This window comes from Rhipicephalus sanguineus, chromosome 1, assembly GCF_013339695.2.
Source record: "Rhipicephalus sanguineus isolate Rsan-2018 chromosome 1, BIME_Rsan_1.4, whole genome shotgun sequence".
Taxonomy (NCBI): Eukaryota; Metazoa; Arthropoda; class Arachnida; order Ixodida; family Ixodidae; genus Rhipicephalus; species Rhipicephalus sanguineus.
Window position 1 is genome coordinate 211,280,600 of NC_051176.1, and position 9,002 is coordinate 211,289,601.

Here is a 9,002-nt window from a genome sequence, read left to right on the forward strand (position 1 = left end):
ATTATTATTATTATTATTATTATTATTATTATTATTATTATTATTATTATCCCTGCCGCCCTGGAGGAATTCACTTTTCATGGATGCCTCCCAGGAAAAAATTTCTGGCGCCGCCCCTGGAGTCCCTCTTGTCGGAATTCTAGACCTTTCAGAACTTCGCACTGCTTTCACTACAAGAACTACAACTAAGAACGGGTCGTCGCGGAGGAGAGGGCCACGAGGCATTCATCATATCCATTCACCTTACGCTGACTACCAGTCATGGCGCATTTGCTGTGCAAGGTTATTCTACCGTTGTACCATATTTGTACACTCGAAGCCAGAAAAGGCGTATTTGGGGTGTCTCTCTGCTGCACGTTTCTCGGGCTTATCGCCGCGCGCCCGCTCACACTTCCTGGTCACGAAACGGCGTGCATCTGTCAGCGTTACATAGCAATCTTGACAGAAAAGTATAGAACGCAATAATAATAATGATAACTGGTGGGGTTTAACGTGCCAAAGCTAGGGTACGATTATGATGCCCGCCGTAGTGGGAGACTTGGGATTAATTTCGACCATGTGCCCCCAACGAAATGCGACCGCCATGGCCGGGGATCGAACACGCGCCCTCGAGCTTAGCAGCGTGACACTTTACGTGCTCAGCTGCCACGGCGGGTGGCAGCGAGCGCGAGTTTTCGAGGATGGACAAGGAAGTCAGATGACGATTATTATTGAGTGGCAAAAACGCTCGTGCCGATTATTGAGTGGCTCATATATATACACAGCGATAGCCAATCAGGCGTAACGGTGATCGCCTAATCGGCGTTGGGTTCGTATCTGCCTTGGCCCTCTCTTCCGCCATGGCATATTATTACTCAATGAGCAAGTTAGACGACTTCCTTCGCAATAGTAATCGATCCCTTAGTCATTCCAACGCGCAAAGCCTCCGTAGACATTACGATGATCATGATTTACAGATCCTGCGACTCATTCTTTTCCGGCCATTGCTATCTCTGAGATTAGGCTTGGGCACGTTGCGAAAAGATTGTGTGGTTTCTCTTCGTATAACTCAGACACCATACCCATAGACCAGGGGCGTAGCAATAAATTTTTTTTTTGGCGGGGGGGTTCAATCATACTTTATGTGTGTTCGTGCGTGCGTTTGTATGTGTGTGTTTGTATATACGCAAGCAAAATTGAAAATTTTCGGGAGGGGTGTGACCCCCCCCCCCCCCCCCATTGGCTATGTACCTGCCAGAGACAAATCAGTACCTAATCACGGTGGTATATGTCTACATCTCGTCTGTCTACATCCCTTATAAGCGAATAAATGAGCTGACTTTAAATATTCAAAATTGCGAATCACTTGGGTTAGAATTTGAGCCTAATTATTTCTTCAACACAGATAAGAGAAACTACATCTTCGTTTGCTTTTACCGTTAACCTAGAATTACAGATTTTTGTGCTTCTTTCAAAAAGACGACGGCAGAGCATCAGCGGAGAACGAATATGCTGAATTGTGGGTGATATGAACATCAACTTAATGGGCTCGTCCCTGAACTCAGTCAATTATTTATCTTTCTTCAACATGCAGTTTTCGGCACGAATGACCTTATTAAAGGGGCCTTGCAACTCTTTTTCAGCATGGTCAGAAAACGCTGCTGATCGGTAGTCGAGGCTCCTAAGAACATGTGAACCAGACATTATAGCGCAGCACGCGGCCTGGAATTTACAATTAATTCTTAAAATATGGGCTAGAAATCGTTCCCTCTTCTCTCGACAAATGATGCCATAAACCCAAATGACCGCGCTCTAAACCCAAACTCAACGGCCATTGGCTGATTTGATGATGATGATGAAAAACTTTATTGTACATATTGCTGAATGGGTGGAGTCCCTAGTCCGGGATCTCATTGGCTTGCGCCCCGGTCCTTGCGCGGGCCACCAGGGCCTCTTGGACCCCCCGGTCCGGGCTGGATAGCGCCGCCTCCCATCCATCTCTACTGAAATCCTTAAAGAAATCTGTTTTGGATGTGTTGCACTGGCACTCCCATGCCATGTGATAAAGTGTAGCTAGATTAGTGTTGCATAGCCTGCATGTTGGTGAGGGGTACTTGTCAGGGTCGATTTTGGAGAGTATGTGCGGGTTGGGATACGACATAAAGTTTCTTACAATAATACCTAGAGGGGAATCTGGCGCTAGTGTCTACGCGGGCTCCTTGAGACGCGCTTAAACCACCATGGGAATGATGGGAAGTACAGGCTTCGGATTTGCTTCGGATGGATGAGGTTCTTGAGATTCGCAACGCTTGTTTGCCGAGTGTAAAACAAAGTTATATGAAGTTACTTCCAATTAAAACTTGCTTCATTCTTTTGTATGTGAAACATATTGCAAAAAGTTTGCGTGACCGTGAGATGGAACTGAAACCGGACAAATTCAACCACCAGGGTGTGCATTGCTCTGCAATTGTGTTCCAGATTTGGCATCACCAAATAATGAATTATTTTTGTACAACACTTGAAAAGAGACACGCTTGTTTTTCCCTCGAAAGTACGCATTATCTATTTATGGAAATAACAGTACTGTATTGAGTGAGAAACACTTAACGTATCGTTTGCTGCGATGCCAGGTGCGTCTGTTCAAGTGGTCTGCCTCCAACGCACCTCTTGTTTTGTCGCGAAGTCGAGTCAGAGGAGCGCGACGGTGCGTCTACTTAGCTTCGCCGTCGTTTTGCAGCTGATTTGAACGAGTTTTGGTAAGACGCGCTTATCAAACAAACGTGAAATCGATGCAGTTTGCGGCACTGACATGGAACGCTACATCTGTGCGCAGCGGTGAGTGCACGACGCTTTGCTAAAACTGTCAAATACAACCTGTAAAGCTGCAGCGTCGCAGCAAACCAAGAGTAGTAGTAGTAGTAGCCTCTACTGCATGGCTCATACCCACTCAGGGGGATTGGCCAAGAAGTTGTCTTACAAAAAAATTTTTTTTTTTAAATAATATTTTGAGTATTGAATGCTGATGCCAATAAAAAGAATAAATAAATAAATAATAGCAATGCATATATAAAAAAAAACACGTACGCATCAATGAAAGAGTGCAATAATAGTTTTTTAAACATACAGATCAGACACTTTAATCATTGTTCCGAATAGGAATTAGAATAAAAATAATAATAAGAAGAAGCACAATGATAATGAAAATATTATCAAAACTTTTTTTGTTGTTTGTTATAATAATACTTATACAAGCGGAAATTTAAAGCCGTATTCGTTTTGTTTCTTGAAGGTAGCTACACACGGCATCAAACGCATTTCTGTGGCTGAAGCCCAGAGTTGCAGCACCGAAGGTAAGAACATTGTCAATTGTAAATTGCAGCCCCAGGTTAGCGAATGGGCTATCAAGAAGTCTTTTTCTGAGTAATCTGTATCTGCGACATGATAAAAAGTAGTGCTCTATTGATTCTATTTCTAAACAAAAGTGACATAGGGGCGATACCGCCAGACCAGCCCTGTGTGAATATAGATTTAACGAGGGCACACGACATCGTAGTCTAGTTACTAATACTTCCAATTGTCTAGTAGGACACCATTGGATCTTCCACGGAAATTTTAAATGACTAAATTCTGTCCTAGCTGTTATTGATTCTATGGCGTCTGCACGAAGTGAAAATTTTCTATATCTAATCGCAGTTATACTGGCCACTACAGGAAGGACAGGAACAACTGGGCCATTCAATGCAGCTCGCGCTAGTGAGTCGGCCATTTCATTTAATTCTAATCCAGAGTGGCCAGGCACCCATAATAATTTTAAGAGCTTCAGCTGTGGAGGAATTAGCGTCAGGAACGTCTTTAGGGCAGTTGATTTTGATGAAGCTGTAAGGGACGTGCATACTGACATGGAGTCTGTTATTATTATTGCGCTATGGGCGTTCAAATCTAATTTACGCAGGGCTAGAATAATTGCCAAGAGTTCAGCTTCAAAAATGGGGGTGAAGTCCGGTAGTCTTAATGAAAATGACCAACCAAGCGAAGGGGAGTAAATGCCTACTCCTGCCTTTTCGTCTATTACTGAAGCGTCTGTGGCTACTACATTATTTGTTTCCACGTGTGCAAGGTAATCTTGTAGCCGGCTATTTAATACCCTGTATGGTTGAAATTTAGGTTTAGGGGGGAAAATCTCATCATATTCTATCTTTAGATTCTGATTGGACACATTTGCTGCAGGCACATCTCGAATTTTCACGTTTATCCGGTCTAGCTGCTTCTGAACAAAAATAATCTGTGGTGTATGAAAACGTGGCCAATGAGCAAGAAAAAAGGAGTCTTGGTTTTTTATAAAAGCATATTCAGATCGTCTTAATGGATAGCTATAAAATTTTAAAAATGCCTGCACCGTTAGGATGCGGAATCGACAAGGCAATGTTGGCAATCTAGCTTCCTGGTACATAACATTGTTAGCTACAAACCTAGGGAGCCCTAGACATAATCGCAAGGCTTCTCGCTCCAGCAGAATCAAAGGCTTAATTTTGTAAGCAGGGCCACCTGAGAACAATACACACCCAAATTCTAATATTGGACGCATGTACATTTTATATATCATCACCATTGTGTCCCTACGTAATCCATATCGTCTGCTGCTCAGTCTGCGCAGTATGCCTAAGGCACTTTGTGCCTTAGATGCAATACTTTCTATGTGAGGAGTCCAGTTTAGCTTGCCATTATAAATTATCCCCAAATATTTAAGCGACTCAACCTGTGGAATGGGCTCTTGTTTATAACATATTGAAATTGAGATGGGGTCTGTTAATGGAAATATTAACAGTGCGCTTTTATTTACATTTAAGGTCATGCAAATTGCCTCTAGCCATATCTCTAGCATATTTATATATGTCTGCAATTTTTGATATAAAGAATGAATGTCACTATCTGCCGCGAAGAATGCAATATCGTCTGCATAAATATATGTTTGCACGTCCTGGCAAGTGGGGATTGAGCTCATTAATATGTTAAATAATACAGGAGACAAGACTGCTCCTTGGGGGACTCCGCGAGTCTGTTTAAACTTTGACGATGCGCTTCCATCCTTAAAACAATAAAATTCTCTAGCCTTCAAAAATTCCCTCAGCCATGCAATCATATATTGTGGTAGATTGTGGCTCTGTAAGATGTCTAATAATACTGAATGTTCCACACTGTCATATGCTTTGGCTATATCTAGTGTCACTAGAGCAGCGTGTTGCCTTCTTTTTCGAGCAAGTTGAATGCGGCTTTCTAAATCTGCGTGTGCGCACCATATTGAGCACTCTGCTCTAAAACCAATTTGATTTGGATTTAGTACTACGTTTTCTGCCAGCCAGACTGTAATTCTTTTATGTAACACCCTTTCTATGAGTTTTACCATATTCGATGTAAGAGAAATAGGTCGTATATTTTCTATGTTATAGCCTAATCCTGGTCGTTTTTCTATCGGAATTATTTTAGCTAGTTTCCAATCGTACGGAATCCAGGTGTAATTTAACGAATAATTCACAGTGTTTAGGAGGTCACATGGTGACAATTTGAATAGTATTTTTATCATATTAACTGTAATTCCGTCCGGACCTGGAGCTGACGAGGGCAAATCTTGAATCACCTGAGCCAATTCTTCCAATGTAACTTTGGCAAAATCTGTCATTAACGCTGGTATTTGCAAACTGTACGGCTTAGTTGATGTAAATCGACACTCCAGTCCTCTACCTATAACTTCCAAAGATTTCTTCATTTCCTCTGACGACATAATTTCATAATCTAAGTTAGTTGGAGATGGCAGAATTTTACGTAATCTCATAAATCTAAACAGCGCATTTTTATTCTTAGGTTTTGACAGGTAATCATAGTGTTTCCTATCATATTCCTCTTTAGCTAAAGAAACTGTGCGTTTAAAATTTGCAGCGTAAAACTTGTAATCAGACCAATTTTGGGGGCACTGGTTATACAGAAGTTTTTTCCAAGCTGCCTGTCGTCGTCGGAAATCACGTGCACAGTCTGAATTCCACCAAGGACTATGGGCGGTACTCTTTACAGTTTCGACAACAAATTCTGCCTTTTTGTACGCTCTTTTTATCAATGCACTTAGTCTCATAGCTTTTGTGTCTTCTCGTTCTTCAGTATGGGTGGTCAAAGCAGTTTCTAGATCTTTTTTAAATTTGCTATAATTAATAAATACTCGAGTCTGAGAACATGACGGTGTTATTGTGCAAACAATCTCAAACATCACTGGCAAGTGATCGCTGTTGGTGGCACACTCCAAGGCTGTCCATGATACACTAGTGAGTGACGAACTCACAAAGCTTACATCCAAGGCTGAGCGAGATCGATGACTAATAAATGTAGGCGTTCGCGAATTCAGGCAACGCAGATTGTTATCTGCTGTCCACTCCCACAATCGTTTACCACACCGATCAGTGCGAAAACCCCAGCACGTATGGTGCGAGTTAAAATCGCCCACCACAATTTTATCCTTACAAATAGATGTTACTGCGGCGTCCAAGCATCGAGTTTCTTGCACACCTGTAGGGAAGTACGCATTGACTAACAAGAGGGGCTGGCATCCTGGCAACGTTATTTCCAGAGCAAAAATTTCGCTTTCAGGTGACATATGCTTATATACAATTTTCGCCTTGAGACTTATTCTATTATTGATAAAAAATGCCAGACCTCCGCCTTTCGAAGGGCGATCTAGCCGGAAAGATCTGAATCTATTTAATCGAAAAGACTGATTCATTGAAAGCCAGGTTTCTTGTAGAGCAATGATATCTGGAGTGAATTTCGATGCCAAATATATCAAATCAGTTACAGCTGAGTGAATGGATCGGCAATTCCAGTGAAGAATTTTAAGTGACCCTATGGTTTCGCTAAGATGGACTCGGCTACTGCCTTGCTTAAGATACTTTCTTTTAGAAAATCGGCTTTAGACAGGGTATCTTTCTGGTACTTTTTAGTCTTTGAGTTGATTGGTGTAGTACCTTTTTTAGCTAAAGGGGATCGAGGGCGCTTTAGCGATCGGGGATCCGTCTCCATCTCATCTGAGTCCTGCCCGTCTAGCGGTCTTCAGCCTCTTTGAAGAACAAAGGCGCACCCCACTACCCACGCCTCGCGAAGAACGAAACTGAAACTGTAGAAAAAGATCCATAGACAGTTCGCTAGCTAACGCTATCCAATCCAAAGCCTGTACTTCCCATCATTCCCATGGTGGTTGAACGATCGCAGCGCCAGTTTCCTCTCTAGGGTATTGTATGAAACTCTATAGGATACGATAACGCTTGTAAGCGGCGCCAGGCTACCTGTGCGGCTTTACTGAGTTGAGGATTTGAGCATCGTGAGCTGCATAGTTATCGCGGCCGCCGCGGGGTGCCGCGATGTGCCAGCGCGACCTAGAGTTACTGTATATGCTACCTTTAGGTAGCAGAGTTGCGCATCTGTCTTCCAACGCCGCTAGCAACCATGCATTGCGGAGAAGCTGCCGCTTGGGCCAATTTTTTTTTATTTCTCGACGCCGCCACTGCAGCGAACTGAATTAACACTCGCCATCGACAGCCAATGTTTATTGCCGGTCTTCGACACGCCAGACAGGTTAATCGGCGTCACGGTAGGCATGTCGCCTGCAAAAATGAAGTGCGACTTCACCGCATAGCTGTGGTTGCTAGCCGGACCTATGCGCAACTCTGCTACCTAAAAGTAGCATATACAGTGACTCTAGCGCGACCTAGAGTCACTGTATAGACCATTTTCGAAAAAGGGCGCCCCTAGCCCCGCGCACGCAAACTACAGTCTGCCGCTATTGTGAGGGCACCGCAGCAGACGACGCAGGCTTCGGCAATGTGCCAGTGCGTGACATTTCAGCACCGCCCAATCGCGAACTGTCATCAACGTTTTTCGTAGAGACGGCGTGCTGCAATGGTGCAGACGTGCTGCGTTCCCATGTGCCACCATCTAGGATATCGCGACGAGAACAGCGATAAGGTACGCGATAAAACGGGAACAACAAACGCACGTGCTCTCTCTCCTTACGTGATGTCAAACGGACGCGCGGAAGGGCGCCGCTTTGTAAACGCGCTACAGAAACGGACGTGCTTATTTCACAGCGCCATGTGTACGAATGCGTGCTTTTACGAATGAATAGTCTTCTCCCGAGTGCCTGCGTGCGGTGAATTAATAATAATACATGGCTTGCACGTGACGTCACAGACAGGTTCTCTGCGCTGGTTCACCAACATGGCGGCTACCGTGACCTTTTTAAATGCGAATGCATTTCTTAGTCGGTGGTTGTCGTGCGTCCCTGGCCGGCGTGCGCACAGATCTCTCCGCGCGCGCTCCTCCTCGCCCCTAGCAACAGCTGCGCCGCGCCTAGCAACCGCAGCAGGTGGTGAGCGGCGGAGGGTAAGGGGGAGGAGGAGCGCGCGGGCGTGTGATGGCGCTCGCATCGCGGAGCAGCGGAGGGTAAGGGAGAGGAGGAGTGTACCCGGTGAGGGCGCTCGCATCGCGGAGCGAGCTCCGCGATGCGAGTACGGGAACTGATATCGCACGCCGTTGCCACGTCTCCCGTTCGAGACGCGTCTCCGTACAAGGACTTGTACACCCTTGCCTACATCGGAGACGGAGTCTTTGTGGTGACCGTGTACATCGCGCCCAACCTCGCTCGGGACGCCGTTGCCGCGAAGCTGGACGCGGCTATGGAAAGTGTGCATGTGCGCTCCCTCTGATCCCATTGTCTTAGTCGGTGACTTCAACGTTGACGTGCGCAAGAAGAGTGGCGAGTGGCTGGTGGAGTACATGCAGACCAAGCACTCTATGCATTGTCTCTCTGCCGCCTCCGAGAACACGTGCCCCACTACCATTCACGGGAGTTGCATTGATCTGGTCTTTACGCGAAACTGTGCCGTGCGTATGGTTCTCAAAGATCTTTTGACCGTGCACTTCAGCGACCACAAGGCGGTGATTGTGGCCGTCAGGTACAACGATAACACGAAAAGGTGCTGACG